A 15,845-nucleotide genomic window follows, 5' to 3' on the forward strand; every position below is an offset into this window, starting at 1 on the left:
AACATTCAGCACCCACCCGCTATCAAGGCAGCTGCCTATCATGTCATGCCCTACCTGCACAGGTGTGCTGGCTACTCAAATGATCCAATTAAGGAGGCCATTTAGTCAGCAGCAGCAGAAGTCCTGTGCCTGGACGCTCCAACAGCGGCCAGACACAAGCAGAAGCAGAAGCAGCAGCAGCACCACCTTTTGTTTTTTGGCTGCAGCAAGCAGCAGCAGCAAGGCCCACAGGGCTGGCTAGCTGGCTAGCCAGCAAGCAGGTAGCAATGAAAGTAGGAATCTTTCTTTTTAACCCTGTAAGGGGGGTGGTGCACTGTACCCGAAGATACTGCCATATCGGGTCAATGCATAGGGCGACGGAAGCAAGCTTCGAAATCGGCCCCCGTTCTCAAAAATCCATTTAATATATGGTCCCCAGATAGGGGACGTATCAGATATTAAACTGATAAGAACAGATACTACACTTGATCTTAGCCAAAAGGCCGAGAAGCGATAACCGTGAAAGGGGCGGGCCCAACAAGGTCCCCTTCATGGGCACTATCACTGCTTGCTGTCAGGGAGGCTGCCAGACAATTTTCCATGCACACTCTGGGCTGGGGGGCAGTCAACCACCAGTACACACAGCAGAACCTAAACCCATACCATTATTGCTAAGCAGCAAGACAGGGGCCCATTGCACTCCCACGGGGCCTTTTTAAATGCAATCCATAACCCGGATTTGCCAGGAACCCTTCTTACTCCTCCTACTTGCATGTGACACTGGGCTTAGGATCTGCATAGGAAACACACACACAAGCACACACCTACCTTTGTTGCCTGCAGATGCCTCCTTGGCTGTCCCCAAACGGTATCAAACCAACACCCACGGGAAGCTGTAAGCATAGAGGACATGCCTGCACCCCATTGGACTTACCTGTGTGGGTTAAACCCGGGTTATTTGACAACCTATGGCGGTGATGGTTCTGCTCAGGCAGAGCAGTGCTGATGCTCCTCATAAAGCTGTCGCTGCTGTGAAGGTTCTAGGTGACATCACAAATCCCTATGGTTACATACACAACAAAGCTGGGTTGTTGTTGTTTACACTCTGCAAGGCCTGTGGAAGTGAGTGACATCATAGCACTGTAGTTCTGAGGGTTCTAGATGGATGCAACAATCTCCTGTTGCTTCTATGAAGGCCATAATAGACGACATCACCAAACAGCTCCATAGTCACATACACAGCAAAGGAGAGATGTTGTTTACACCTAGTGATGTCAGTGGTATTGAGTGACATCACAGCACAGTGCTAAGGCTCCTGGGCCTGGACACAGCAGCGGCTGCAATATCTCAACGGAGAATACGTTTATATATATGTGTGTGTGTGCGCGTATATATATATATATATATATATATATATATATATATATATATTTCTCCGCCGAAATCACTTTTAAACCCATTTCCACCTTTTTTTCCCTTCTCTTCCTCTTACTTTTTTTTCACGTTTTTTTACGTTTTTCTCCTTTTCGCCTCTTTTCTGGGCGTATTATTCTTCTTTTTCTTCTTTTTTTTCGTCTAATGCATACCCCATCAGTGCAGCAATGCTTATTCAATACCGCCAGCAGATGGAGACACTGGGGGATAATTTTCTAAGGATTTATACTGATTTTTCCTGTCTGAATTTGTCGCACAGAAAGTTGCAGGCCAAATATGTGTGACATTTCTGCGACTTTAGCTTCTAGAGCATTTTTACAACATTATACATAGGTGCTGAATACATAAAAAGCGACTGTTCAGCGACAGACAAGTCGCATCGGCTGAAAGTAGGCCAGAATGTCAGTCCATGTTGGAGCAGGTTTAGATACAGTCTAAAGCATAGATCTCAAAGTCTGTGCACAGAATTTAGCAAGGGCCTCGCACCTTCTGATGCATCAGGTAGGTGCACAATAGCATAGCCTAACCCTCTGTACTTTGGTCTATATTGATGCGGGACATAGACAGCCAGCTGATGACCAATCCATTAGTGCAATGGATGGCTGGAAGCATTTGTCTTTGCCTTTGCAATACCACAGAAGCAATGCATGGTCAATGTACAGCAATGACACACCTGTGTGAACAGCCAGGAGACCCCCCCCCCCCATGTTATGTTACATAGTTACATAGTTAGTACGGTCGAAAAAAGACATATGTCCATCAAGTTCAACCAGGGAATTAAGGGGTAGGGGTGTGGCGCGATATTGGGGAAGGGATGAGATTTTATATTTCTTCATAAGCATTAATCTTATTTTGTCAATTAGGAACATTCAGCACCCACCCGCTATCAAGGCAGCTGCCTATCATGTCATGCCCTACCTGCACAGGTGTGCTGGCTACTCAAATGATCCAATTAAGGAGGCCATTTAGTCAGCAGCAGCAGAAGTCCTGTGCCTGGACGCTCCAACAGCGGCCAGACACAAGCAGAAGCAGAAGCAGCAGCAGCACCACCTTTTGTTTTTTGGCTGCAGCAGCAGCAGCAGCAAGGCCCACAGGGCTGGCTAGCTGGCTAGCCAGCAAGCAGGTAGCAATGAAAGTAGGAATCTTTCTTTTTAACCCTGTAAGGGGGTGGTGCACTGTACCCGAAGATACTGCCATATCGGGTCAATGCATAGGGCGACGGAAGCAAGCTTCGAAATCGGCCCCCGTTCTCAAAAATCCATTTAATATATGGTCCCCAGATAGGGGACGTATCAGATATTAAACTGATAAGAACAGATACTACACTTGATCTTAGCCAAAAGGCCGAGAAGCGATAACCGTGAAAGGGGCGGGCCCAACAAGGTCCCCTTCATGGGCACTATCACTGCTTGCTGTCAGGGAGGCTGCCAGACAATTTTCCATGCACACTCTGGGCTGGGGGGCAGTCAACCACCAGTACACACAGCAGAACCTAAACCCATACCATTATTGCTAAGCAGCAAGACAGGGGCCCATTGCACTCCCACGGGGCCTTTTTAAATGCAATCCATAACCCGGATTTGCCAGGAACCCTTCTTACTCCTCCTACTTGCATGTGACACTGGGCTTAGGATCTGCATAGGAAACACACACACAAGCACACACCTACCTTTGTTGCCTGCAGATGCCTCCTTGGCTGTCCCCAAACGGTATCAAACCAACACCCACGGGAAGCTGTAAGCATAGAGGACATGCCTGCACCCCATTGGACTTACCTGTGTGGGTTAAACCCGGGTTATTTGACAACCTATGGCGGTGATGGTTCTGCTCAGGCAGAGCAGTGCTGATGCTCCTCATAAAGCTGTCGCTGCTGTGAAGGTTCTAGGTGACATCACAAATCCCTATGGTTACATACACAACAAAGCTGGGTTGTTGTTGTTTACACTCTGCAAGGCCTGTGGAAGTGAGTGACATCATAGCACTGTAGTTCTGAGGGTTCTAGATGGATGCAACAATCTCCTGTTGCTTCTATGAAGGCCATAATAGACGACATCACCAAACAGCTCCATAGTCACATACACAGCAAAGGAGAGATGTTGTTTACACCTAGTGATGTCAGTGGTATTGAGTGACATCACAGCACAGTGCTAAGGCTCCTGGGCCTGGACACAGCAGCGGCTGCAATATCTCAACGGAGAATACGTTTATATATATGTGTGTGTGTGCGCGTATATATATATATATATATATATATATATATATATATATATATTTCTCCGCCGAAATCACTTTTAAACCCATTTCCACCTTTTTTTCCCTTCTCTTCCTCTTACTTTTTTTTCACGTTTTTTTACGTTTTTCTCCTTTTCGCCTCTTTTCTGGGCGTATTATTCTTCTTTTTCTTCTTTTTTTTCGTCTAATGCATACCCCATCAGTGCAGCAATGCTTATTCAATACCGCCAGCAGATGGAGACACTGGGGGATAATTTTCTAAGGATTTATACTGATTTTTCCTGTCTGAATTTGTCGCACAGAAAGTTGCAGGCCAAATATGTGTGACATTTCTGCGACTTTAGCTTCTAGAGCATTTTTACAACATTATACATAGGTGCTGAATACATAAAAAGCGACTGTTCAGCGACAGACAAGTCGCATCGGCTGAAAGTAGGCCAGAATGTCAGTCCATGTTGGAGCAGGTTTAGATACAGTCTAAAGCATAGATCTCAAAGTCTGTGCACAGAATTTAGCAAGGGCCTCGCACCTTCTGATGCATCAGGTAGGTGCACAATAGCATAGCCTAACCCTCTGTACTTTGGTCTATATTGATGCGGGACATAGACAGCCAGCTGATGACCAATCCATTAGTGCAATGGATGGCTGGAAGCATTTGTCTTTGCCTTTGCAATACCACAGAAGCAATGCATGGTCAATGTACAGCAATGACACACCTGTGTGAACAGCCAGGAGACCCCCCCCCCCCCCCCCCCATGTTATGTTACATAGTTACATAGTTAGTACGGTCGAAAAAAGACATATGTCCATCAAGTTCAACCAGGGAATTAAGGGGTAGGGGTGTGGCGCGATATTGGGGAAGGGATGAGATTTTATATTTCTTCATAAGCATTAATCTTATTTTGTCAATTAGGAACATTCAGCACCCACCCGCTATCAAGGCAGCTGCCTATCATGTCATGCCCTACCTGCACAGGTGTGCTGGCTACTCAAATGATCCAATTAAGGAGGCCATTTAGTCAGCAGCAGCAGAAGTCCTGTGCCTGGACGCTCCAACAGCGGCCAGACACAAGCAGAAGCAGAAGCAGCAGCAGCACCACCTTTTGTTTTTTGGCTGCAGCAGCAGCAGCAGCAAGGCCCACAGGGCTGGCTAGCTGGCTAGCCAGCAAGCAGGTAGCAATGAAAGTAGGAATCTTTCTTTTTAACCCTGTAAGGGGGTGGTGCACTGTACCCGAAGATACTGCCATATCGGGTCAATGCATAGGGCGACGGAAGCAAGCTTCGAAATCGGCCCCCGTTCTCAAAAATCCATTTAATATATGGTCCCCAGATAGGGGACGTATCAGATATTAAACTGATAAGAACAGATACTACACTTGATCTTAGCCAAAAGGCCGAGAAGCGATAACCGTGAAAGGGGCGGGCCCAACAAGGTCCCCTTCATGGGCACTATCACTGCTTGCTGTCAGGGAGGCTGCCAGACAATTTTCCATGCACACTCTGGGCTGGGGGGCAGTCAACCACCAGTACACACAGCAGAACCTAAACCCATACCATTATTGCTAAGCAGCAAGACAGGGGCCCATTGCACTCCCACGGGGCCTTTTTAAATGCAATCCATAACCCGGATTTGCCAGGAACCCTTCTTACTCCTCCTACTTGCATGTGACACTGGGCTTAGGATCTGCATAGGAAACACACACACAAGCACACACCTACCTTTGTTGCCTGCAGATGCCTCCTTGGCTGTCCCCAAACGGTATCAAACCAACACCCACGGGAAGCTGTAAGCATAGAGGACATGCCTGCACCCCATTGGACTTACCTGTGTGGGTTAAACCCGGGTTATTTGACAACCTATGGCGGTGATGGTTCTGCTCAGGCAGAGCAGTGCTGATGCTCCTCATAAAGCTGTCGCTGCTGTGAAGGTTCTAGGTGACATCACAAATCCCTATGGTTACATACACAACAAAGCTGGGTTGTTGTTGTTTACACTCTGCAAGGCCTGTGGAAGTGAGTGACATCATAGCACTGTAGTTCTGAGGGTTCTAGATGGATGCAACAATCTCCTGTTGCTTCTATGAAGGCCATAATAGACGACATCACCAAACAGCTCCATAGTCACATACACAGCAAAGGAGAGATGTTGTTTACACCTAGTGATGTCAGTGGTATTGAGTGACATCACAGCACAGTGCTAAGGCTCCTGGGCCTGGACACAGCAGCGGCTGCAATATCTCAACGGAGAATACGTTTATATATATGTGTGTGTGTGCGCGTATATATATATATATATATATATATATATATATATATATTTCTCCGCCGAAATCACTTTTAAACCCATTTCCACCTTTTTTTCCCTTCTCTTCCTCTTACTTTTTTTTCACGTTTTTTTACGTTTTTCTCCTTTTCGCCTCTTTTCTGGGCGTATTATTCTTCTTTTTCTTCTTTTTTTTCGTCTAATGCATACCCCATCAGTGCAGCAATGCTTATTCAATACCGCCAGCAGATGGAGACACTGGGGGATAATTTTCTAAGGATTTATACTGATTTTTCCTGTCTGAATTTGTCGCACAGAAAGTTGCAGGCCAAATATGTGTGACATTTCTGCGACTTTAGCTTCTAGAGCATTTTTACAACATTATACATAGGTGCTGAATACATAAAAAGCGACTGTTCAGCGACAGACAAGTCGCATCGGCTGAAAGTAGGCCAGAATGTCAGTCCATGTTGGAGCAGGTTTAGATACAGTCTAAAGCATAGATCTCAAAGTCTGTGCACAGAATTTAGCAAGGGCCTCGCACCTTCTGATGCATCAGGTAGGTGCACAATAGCATAGCCTAACCCTCTGTACTTTGGTCTATATTGATGCGGGACATAGACAGCCAGCTGATGACCAATCCATTAGTGCAATGGATGGCTGGAAGCATTTGTCTTTGCCTTTGCAATACCACAGAAGCAATGCATGGTCAATGTACAGCAATGACACACCTGTGTGAACAGCCAGGAGACCCCCCCCCCCCATGTTATGTTACATAGTTACATAGTTAGTACGGTCGAAAAAAGACATATGTCCATCAAGTTCAACCAGGGAATTAAGGGGTAGGGGTGTGGCGCGATATTGGGGAAGGGATGAGATTTTATATTTCTTCATAAGCATTAATCTTATTTTGTCAATTAGGAACATTCAGCACCCACCCGCTATCAAGGCAGCTGCCTATCATGTCATGCCCTACCTGCACAGGTGTGCTGGCTACTCAAATGATCCAATTAAGGAGGCCATTTAGTCAGCAGCAGCAGAAGTCCTGTGCCTGGACGCTCCAACAGCGGCCAGACACAAGCAGAAGCAGAAGCAGCAGCAGCACCACCTTTTGTTTTTTGGCTGCAGCAGCAGCAGCAGCAAGGCCCACAGGGCTGGCTAGCTGGCTAGCCAGCAAGCAGGTAGCAATGAAAGTAGGAATCTTTCTTTTTAACCCTGTAAGGGGGTGGTGCACTGTACCCGAAGATACTGCCATATCGGGTCAATGCATAGGGCGACGGAAGCAAGCTTCGAAATCGGCCCCCGTTCTCAAAAATCCATTTAATATATGGTCCCCAGATAGGGGACGTATCAGATATTAAACTGATAAGAACAGATACTACACTTGATCTTAGCCAAAAGGCCGAGAAGCGATAACCGTGAAAGGGGCGGGCCCAACAAGGTCCCCTTCATGGGCACTATCACTGCTTGCTGTCAGGGAGGCTGCCAGACAATTTTCCATGCACACTCTGGGCTGGGGGGCAGTCAACCACCAGTACACACAGCAGAACCTAAACCCATACCATTATTGCTAAGCAGCAAGACAGGGGCCCATTGCACTCCCACGGGGCCTTTTTAAATGCAATCCATAACCCGGATTTGCCAGGAACCCTTCTTACTCCTCCTACTTGCATGTGACACTGGGCTTAGGATCTGCATAGGAAACACACACACAAGCACACACCTACCTTTGTTGCCTGCAGATGCCTCCTTGGCTGTCCCCAAACGGTATCAAACCAACACCCACGGGAAGCTGTAAGCATAGAGGACATGCCTGCACCCCATTGGACTTACCTGTGTGGGTTAAACCCGGGTTATTTGACAACCTATGGCGGTGATGGTTCTGCTCAGGCAGAGCAGTGCTGATGCTCCTCATAAAGCTGTCGCTGCTGTGAAGGTTCTAGGTGACATCACAAATCCCTATGGTTACATACACAACAAAGCTGGGTTGTTGTTGTTTACACTCTGCAAGGCCTGTGGAAGTGAGTGACATCATAGCACTGTAGTTCTGAGGGTTCTAGATGGATGCAACAATCTCCTGTTGCTTCTATGAAGGCCATAATAGACGACATCACCAAACAGCTCCATAGTCACATACACAGCAAAGGAGAGATGTTGTTTACACCTAGTGATGTCAGTGGTATTGAGTGACATCACAGCACAGTGCTAAGGCTCCTGGGCCTGGACACAGCAGCGGCTGCAATATCTCAACGGAGAATACGTTTATATATATGTGTGTGTGTGCGCGTATATATATATATATATATATATATATATATATATTTCTCCGCCGAAATCACTTTTAAACCCATTTCCACCTTTTTTTCCCTTCTCTTCCTCTTACTTTTTTTTCACGTTTTTTTACGTTTTTCTCCTTTTCGCCTCTTTTCTGGGCGTATTATTCTTCTTTTTCTTCTTTTTTTTCGTCTAATGCATACCCCATCAGTGCAGCAATGCTTATTCAATACCGCCAGCAGATGGAGACACTGGGGGATAATTTTCTAAGGATTTATACTGATTTTTCCTGTCTGAATTTGTCGCACAGAAAGTTGCAGGCCAAATATGTGTGACATTTCTGCGACTTTAGCTTCTAGAGCATTTTTACAACATTATACATAGGTGCTGAATACATAAAAAGCGACTGTTCAGCGACAGACAAGTCGCATCGGCTGAAAGTAGGCCAGAATGTCAGTCCATGTTGGAGCAGGTTTAGATACAGTCTAAAGCATAGATCTCAAAGTCTGTGCACAGAATTTAGCAAGGGCCTCGCACCTTCTGATGCATCAGGTAGGTGCACAATAGCATAGCCTAACCCTCTGTACTTTGGTCTATATTGATGCGGGACATAGACAGCCAGCTGATGACCAATCCATTAGTGCAATGGATGGCTGGAAGCATTTGTCTTTGCCTTTGCAATACCACAGAAGCAATGCATGGTCAATGTACAGCAATGACACACCTGTGTGAACAGCCAGGAGACCCCCCCCCCCATGTTATGTTACATAGTTACATAGTTAGTACGGTCGAAAAAAGACATATGTCCATCAAGTTCAACCAGGGAATTAAGGGGTAGGGGTGTGGCGCGATATTGGGGAAGGGATGAGATTTTATATTTCTTCATAAGCATTAATCTTATTTTGTCAATTAGGAACATTCAGCACCCACCCGCTATCAAGGCAGCTGCCTATCATGTCATGCCCTACCTGCACAGGTGTGCTGGCTACTCAAATGATCCAATTAAGGAGGCCATTTAGTCAGCAGCAGCAGAAGTCCTGTGCCTGGACGCTCCAACAGCGGCCAGACACAAGCAGAAGCAGAAGCAGCAGCAGCACCACCTTTTGTTTTTTGGCTGCAGCAGCAGCAGCAGCAAGGCCCACAGGGCTGGCTAGCTGGCTAGCCAGCAAGCAGGTAGCAATGAAAGTAGGAATCTTTCTTTTTAACCCTGTAAGGGGGTGGTGCACTGTACCCGAAGATACTGCCATATCGGGTCAATGCATAGGGCGACGGAAGCAAGCTTCGAAATCGGCCCCCGTTCTCAAAAATCCATTTAATATATGGTCCCCAGATAGGGGACGTATCAGATATTAAACTGATAAGAACAGATACTACACTTGATCTTAGCCAAAAGGCCGAGAAGCGATAACCGTGAAAGGGGCGGGCCCAACAAGGTCCCCTTCATGGGCACTATCACTGCTTGCTGTCAGGGAGGCTGCCAGACAATTTTCCATGCACACTCTGGGCTGGGGGGCAGTCAACCACCAGTACACACAGCAGAACCTAAACCCATACCATTATTGCTAAGCAGCAAGACAGGGGCCCATTGCACTCCCACGGGGCCTTTTTAAATGCAATCCATAACCCGGATTTGCCAGGAACCCTTCTTACTCCTCCTACTTGCATGTGACACTGGGCTTAGGATCTGCATAGGAAACACACACACAAGCACACACCTACCTTTGTTGCCTGCAGATGCCTCCTTGGCTGTCCCCAAACGGTATCAAACCAACACCCACGGGAAGCTGTAAGCATAGAGGACATGCCTGCACCCCATTGGACTTACCTGTGTGGGTTAAACCCGGGTTATTTGACAACCTATGGCGGTGATGGTTCTGCTCAGGCAGAGCAGTGCTGATGCTCCTCATAAAGCTGTCGCTGCTGTGAAGGTTCTAGGTGACATCACAAATCCCTATGGTTACATACACAACAAAGCTGGGTTGTTGTTGTTTACACTCTGCAAGGCCTGTGGAAGTGAGTGACATCATAGCACTGTAGTTCTGAGGGTTCTAGATGGATGCAACAATCTCCTGTTGCTTCTATGAAGGCCATAATAGACGACATCACCAAACAGCTCCATAGTCACATACACAGCAAAGGAGAGATGTTGTTTACACCTAGTGATGTCAGTGGTATTGAGTGACATCACAGCACAGTGCTAAGGCTCCTGGGCCTGGACACAGCAGCGGCTGCAATATCTCAACGGAGAATACGTTTATATATATGTGTGTGTGTGCGCGTATATATATATATATATATATATATATATATATATATATTTCTCCGCCGAAATCACTTTTAAACCCATTTCCACCTTTTTTTCCCTTCTCTTCCTCTTACTTTTTTTTCACGTTTTTTTACGTTTTTCTCCTTTTCGCCTCTTTTCTGGGCGTATTATTCTTCTTTTTCTTCTTTTTTTTCGTCTAATGCATACCCCATCAGTGCAGCAATGCTTATTCAATACCGCCAGCAGATGGAGACACTGGGGGATAATTTTCTAAGGATTTATACTGATTTTTCCTGTCTGAATTTGTCGCACAGAAAGTTGCAGGCCAAATATGTGTGACATTTCTGCGACTTTAGCTTCTAGAGCATTTTTACAACATTATACATAGGTGCTGAATACATAAAAAGCGACTGTTCAGCGACAGACAAGTCGCATCGGCTGAAAGTAGGCCAGAATGTCAGTCCATGTTGGAGCAGGTTTAGATACAGTCTAAAGCATAGATCTCAAAGTCTGTGCACAGAATTTAGCAAGGGCCTCGCACCTTCTGATGCATCAGGTAGGTGCACAATAGCATAGCCTAACCCTCTGTACTTTGGTCTATATTGATGCGGGACATAGACAGCCAGCTGATGACCAATCCATTAGTGCAATGGATGGCTGGAAGCATTTGTCTTTGCCTTTGCAATACCACAGAAGCAATGCATGGTCAATGTACAGCAATGACACACCTGTGTGAACAGCCAGGAGACCCCCCCCCCCATGTTATGTTACATAGTTACATAGTTAGTACGGTCGAAAAAAGACATATGTCCATCAAGTTCAACCAGGGAATTAAGGGGTAGGGGTGTGGCGCGATATTGGGGAAGGGATGAGATTTTATATTTCTTCATAAGCATTAATCTTATTTTGTCAATTAGGAACATTCAGCACCCACCCGCTATCAAGGCAGCTGCCTATCATGTCATGCCCTACCTGCACAGGTGTGCTGGCTACTCAAATGATCCAATTAAGGAGGCCATTTAGTCAGCAGCAGCAGAAGTCCTGTGCCTGGACGCTCCAACAGCGGCCAGACACAAGCAGAAGCAGAAGCAGCAGCAGCACCACCTTTTGTTTTTTGGCTGCAGCAGCAGCAGCAGCAAGGCCCACAGGGCTGGCTAGCTGGCTAGCCAGCAAGCAGGTAGCAATGAAAGTAGGAATCTTTCTTTTTAACCCTGTAAGGGGGTGGTGCACTGTACCCGAAGATACTGCCATATCGGGTCAATGCATAGGGCGACGGAAGCAAGCTTCGAAATCGGCCCCCGTTCTCAAAAATCCATTTAATATATGGTCCCCAGATAGGGGACGTATCAGATATTAAACTGATAAGAACAGATACTACACTTGATCTTAGCCAAAAGGCCGAGAAGCGATAACCGTGAAAGGGGCGGGCCCAACAAGGTCCCCTTCATGGGCACTATCACTGCTTGCTGTCAGGGAGGCTGCCAGACAATTTTCCATGCACACTCTGGGCTGGGGGGCAGTCAACCACCAGTACACACAGCAGAACCTAAACCCATACCATTATTGCTAAGCAGCAAGACAGGGGCCCATTGCACTCCCACGGGGCCTTTTTAAATGCAATCCATAACCCGGATTTGCCAGGAACCCTTCTTACTCCTCCTACTTGCATGTGACACTGGGCTTAGGATCTGCATAGGAAACACACACACAAGCACACACCTACCTTTGTTGCCTGCAGATGCCTCCTTGGCTGTCCCCAAACGGTATCAAACCAACACCCACGGGAAGCTGTAAGCATAGAGGACATGCCTGCACCCCATTGGACTTACCTGTGTGGGTTAAACCCGGGTTATTTGACAACCTATGGCGGTGATGGTTCTGCTCAGGCAGAGCAGTGCTGATGCTCCTCATAAAGCTGTCGCTGCTGTGAAGGTTCTAGGTGACATCACAAATCCCTATGGTTACATACACAACAAAGCTGGGTTGTTGTTGTTTACACTCTGCAAGGCCTGTGGAAGTGAGTGACATCATAGCACTGTAGTTCTGAGAGTTCTAGATGGATGCAACAATCTCCTGTTGCTTCTATGAAGGCCATAATAGACGACATCACCAAACAGCTCCATAGTCACATACACAGCAAAGGAGAGATGTTGTTTACACCTAGTGATGTCAGTGGTATTGAGTGACATCACAGCACAGTGCTAAGGCTCCTGGGCCTGGACACAGCAGCGGCTGCAATATCTCAACGGAGAATACGTTTATATATATGTGTGTGTGTGCGCGTATATATATATATATATATATATATATATATATATATATATTTCTCCGCCGAAATCACTTTTAAACCCATTTCCACCTTTTTTTCCCTTCTCTTCCTCTTACTTTTTTTTCACGTTTTTTTACGTTTTTCTCCTTTTCGCCTCTTTTCTGGGCGTATTATTCTTCTTTTTCTTCTTTTTTTTCGTCTAATGCATACCCCATCAGTGCAGCAATGCTTATTCAATACCGCCAGCAGATGGAGACACTGGGGGATAATTTTCTAAGGATTTATACTGATTTTTCCTGTCTGAATTTGTCGCACAGAAAGTTGCAGGCCAAATATGTGTGACATTTCTGCGACTTTAGCTTCTAGAGCATTTTTACAACATTATACATAGGTGCTGAATACATAAAAAGCGACTGTTCAGCGACAGACAAGTCGCATCGGCTGAAAGTAGGCCAGAATGTCAGTCCATGTTGGAGCAGGTTTAGATACAGTCTAAAGCATAGATCTCAAAGTCTGTGCACAGAATTTAGCAAGGGCCTCGCACCTTCTGATGCATCAGGTAGGTGCACAATAGCATAGCCTAACCCTCTGTACTTTGGTCTATATTGATGCGGGACATAGACAGCCAGCTGATGACCAATCCATTAGTGCAATGGATGGCTGGAAGCATTTGTCTTTGCCTTTGCAATACCACAGAAGCAATGCATGGTCAATGTACAGCAATGACACACCTGTGTGAACAGCCAGGAGACCCCCCCCCCCCCCATGTTATGTTACATAGTTACATAGTTAGTACGGTCGAAAAAAGACATATGTCCATCAAGTTCAACCAGGGAATTAAGGGGTAGGGGTGTGGCGCGATATTGGGGAAGGGATGAGATTTTATATTTCTTCATAAGCATTAATCTTATTTTGTCAATTAGGAACATTCAGCACCCACCCGCTATCAAGGCAGCTGCCTATCATGTCATGCCCTACCTGCACAGGTGTGCTGGCTACTCAAATGATCCAATTAAGGAGGCCATTTAGTCAGCAGCAGCAGAAGTCCTGTGCCTGGACGCTCCAACAGCGGCCAGACACAAGCAGAAGCAGAAGCAGCAGCAGCACCACCTTTTGTTTTTTGGCTGCAGCAGCAGCAGCAGCAAGGCCCACAGGGCTGGCTAGCTGGCTAGCCAGCAAGCAGGTAGCAATGAAAGTAGGAATCTTTCTTTTTAACCCTGTAAGGGGGTGGTGCACTGTACCCGAAGATACTGCCATATCGGGTCAATGCATAGGGCGACGGAAGCAAGCTTCGAAATCGGCCCCCGTTCTCAAAAATCCATTTAATATATGGTCCCCAGATAGGGGACGTATCAGATATTAAACTGATAAGAACAGATACTACACTTGATCTTAGCCAAAAGGCCGAGAAGCGATAACCGTGAAAGGGGCGGGCCCAACAAGGTCCCCTTCATGGGCACTATCACTGCTTGCTGTCAGGGAGGCTGCCAGACAATTTTCCATGCACACTCTGGGCTGGGGGGCAGTCAACCACCAGTACACACAGCAGAACCTAAACCCATACCATTATTGCTAAGCAGCAAGACAGGGGCCCATTGCACTCCCACGGGGCCTTTTTAAATGCAATCCATAACCCGGATTTGCCAGGAACCCTTCTTACTCCTCCTACTTGCATGTGACACTGGGCTTAGGATCTGCATAGGAAACACACACACAAGCACACACCTACCTTTGTTGCCTGCAGATGCCTCCTTGGCTGTCCCCAAACGGTATCAAACCAACACCCACGGGAAGCTGTAAGCATAGAGGACATGCCTGCACCCCATTGGACTTACCTGTGTGGGTTAAACCCGGGTTATTTGACAACCTATGGCGGTGATGGTTCTGCTCAGGCAGAGCAGTGCTGATGCTCCTCATAAAGCTGTCGCTGCTGTGAAGGTTCTAGGTGACATCACAAATCCCTATGGTTACATACACAACAAAGCTGGGTTGTTGTTGTTTACACTCTGCAAGGCCTGTGGAAGTGAGTGACATCATAGCACTGTAGTTCTGAGGGTTCTAGATGGATGCAACAATCTCCTGTTGCTTCTATGAAGGCCATAATAGACGACATCACCAAACAGCTCCATAGTCACATACACAGCAAAGGAGAGATGTTGTTTACACCTAGTGATGTCAGTGGTATTGAGTGACATCACAGCACAGTGCTAAGGCTCCTGGGCCTGGACACAGCAGCGGCTGCAATATCTCAACGGAGAATACGTTTATATATATGTGTGTGTGTGCGCGTATATATATATATATATATATATATATATATATATATATATTTCTCCGCCGAAATCACTTTTAAACCCATTTCCACCTTTTTTTCCCTTCTCTTCCTCTTACTTTTTTTTCACGTTTTTTTACGTTTTTCTCCTTTTCGCCTCTTTTCTGGGCGTATTATTCTTCTTTTTCTTCTTTTTTTTCGTCTAATGCATACCCCATCAGTGCAGCAATGCTTATTCAATACCGCCAGCAGATGGAGACACTGGGGGATAATTTTCTAAGGATTTATACTGATTTTTCCTGTCTGAATTTGTCGCACAGAAAGTTGCAGGCCAAATATGTGTGACATTTCTGCGACTTTAGCTTCTAGAGCATTTTTACAACATTATACATAGGTGCTGAATACATAAAAAGCGACTGTTCAGCGACAGACAAGTCGCATCGGCTGAAAGTAGGCCAGAATGTCAGTCCATGTTGGAGCAGGTTTAGATACAGTCTAAAGCATAGATCTCAAAGTCTGTGCACAGAATTTAGCAAGGGCCTCGCACCTTCTGATGCATCAGGTAGGTGCACAATAGCATAGCCTAACCCTCTGTACTTTGGTCTATATTGATGCGGGACATAGACAGCCAGCTGATGACCAATCCATTAGTGCAATGGATGGCTGGAAGCATTTGTCTTTGCCTTTGCAATACCACAGAAGCAATGCATGGTCAATGTACAGCAATGACACACCTGTGTGAACAGCCAGGAGACCCCCCCCCCCCATGTTATGTTACATAGTTACATAGTTAGTACGGTCGAAAAAAGACATATGTCCATCAAGTTCAACCAGGGAATTAAGGGGTAGGGGTGTG

The 15,845-nt window shown here is 46.2% G+C and overlaps 7 non-coding genes across 7 annotated transcripts; all 7 read right to left on the reverse strand.

Moving 5' to 3' along the window:
- Window positions 1–303: 303 nt before the first annotated feature.
- On the reverse strand, window positions 304–494 carry LOC130325657 (U2 spliceosomal RNA). Its single transcript, XR_008870428.1, has one exon. It is a non-coding gene; the product is annotated as a U2 spliceosomal RNA (small nuclear RNA).
- Window positions 495–2,578: 2,084 nt separating this feature from the next.
- On the reverse strand, window positions 2,579–2,769 carry LOC130325668 (U2 spliceosomal RNA). Its single transcript, XR_008870438.1, has one exon. It is a non-coding gene; the product is annotated as a U2 spliceosomal RNA (small nuclear RNA).
- Window positions 2,770–4,860: 2,091 nt separating this feature from the next.
- On the reverse strand, window positions 4,861–5,051 carry LOC130325669 (U2 spliceosomal RNA). Its single transcript, XR_008870439.1, has one exon. It is a non-coding gene; the product is annotated as a U2 spliceosomal RNA (small nuclear RNA).
- A 2,080-nt stretch (window positions 5,052–7,131) lies between these two features.
- LOC130325670 (U2 spliceosomal RNA) lies at window positions 7,132–7,322 on the reverse strand. The gene has a single exon (XR_008870440.1). It is a non-coding gene; the product is annotated as a U2 spliceosomal RNA (small nuclear RNA).
- A 2,075-nt stretch (window positions 7,323–9,397) lies between these two features.
- LOC130325671 (U2 spliceosomal RNA) lies at window positions 9,398–9,588 on the reverse strand. The gene has a single exon (XR_008870441.1). It is a non-coding gene; the product is annotated as a U2 spliceosomal RNA (small nuclear RNA).
- Window positions 9,589–11,667: 2,079 nt separating this feature from the next.
- Window positions 11,668–11,858, reverse strand: LOC130325658 (U2 spliceosomal RNA). Its single transcript, XR_008870429.1, has one exon. It is a non-coding gene; the product is annotated as a U2 spliceosomal RNA (small nuclear RNA).
- Window positions 11,859–13,942: 2,084 nt separating this feature from the next.
- LOC130325659 (U2 spliceosomal RNA) lies at window positions 13,943–14,133 on the reverse strand. The gene has a single exon (XR_008870430.1). It is a non-coding gene; the product is annotated as a U2 spliceosomal RNA (small nuclear RNA).
- Between the last annotated feature and the right edge of the window lie 1,712 nt (window positions 14,134–15,845).

The sequence above is a fragment of the Hyla sarda genome, unplaced genomic scaffold (assembly GCF_029499605.1).
Source record: "Hyla sarda isolate aHylSar1 unplaced genomic scaffold, aHylSar1.hap1 scaffold_2732, whole genome shotgun sequence".
NCBI classification, from domain to species: Eukaryota; Metazoa; Chordata; class Amphibia; order Anura; family Hylidae; genus Hyla; species Hyla sarda.